This window comes from Colius striatus, chromosome 2, assembly GCF_028858725.1.
Source record: "Colius striatus isolate bColStr4 chromosome 2, bColStr4.1.hap1, whole genome shotgun sequence".
Lineage (NCBI taxonomy): Eukaryota > Metazoa > Chordata > Aves > Coliiformes > Coliidae > Colius > Colius striatus.
In genome coordinates, this window is record NC_084760.1 from 74,677,479 (window position 1) to 74,678,113 (window position 635).

A 635-nucleotide genomic window follows, 5' to 3' on the forward strand; every position below is an offset into this window, starting at 1 on the left:
TGTTAACTCAAATAATTACACCATTATTTTGGCTGGAAGAAAGTTGAAGAACTCCTAAGATGAGATGATGTTTAAAGAACGTGAAACTGCCTACTGTCAAGGAATAATAATAATAATAAACAACAAATTTTAAAAAGATAGAAGGCTTACCTTCCTTTCCCAATCGTATCTCTGAGGAACAATTGCATGAGCTTTGCATTGTATGCCTCTGTGACCTAGGAATGCTTGATACTATTAAGAATTATTATTTTCAAGCTACTGTTTGTTTTCAATTTAAACTAATTCTAAATAAAAATACTGCATCTATTTCACTTTAATAATCAGAGCATAAAAATAATTAAATGTGTATTTTTGATACAAATTTGTATCTCATACTAAAAGGTACTATTTTATAGATAATTGTAAAACAAAAAGAATATACAGAAGGCTTTTTAAATTCTTTTGCACAGCTGAGCTCATAGTGCAGGTTTAAGAAAAAATGTGTAAATGAAGTCATCATTACAAATGTTCAATATAAAATACATTCTAAACTGTTTTACAGAATGGCTGAATTATCAAGTGTAAGAACTGAGGACAAAGGATGTTAATGACAAGCAGCCACATATAGAACACAAAGCAATAAGTTTAAATCAGAC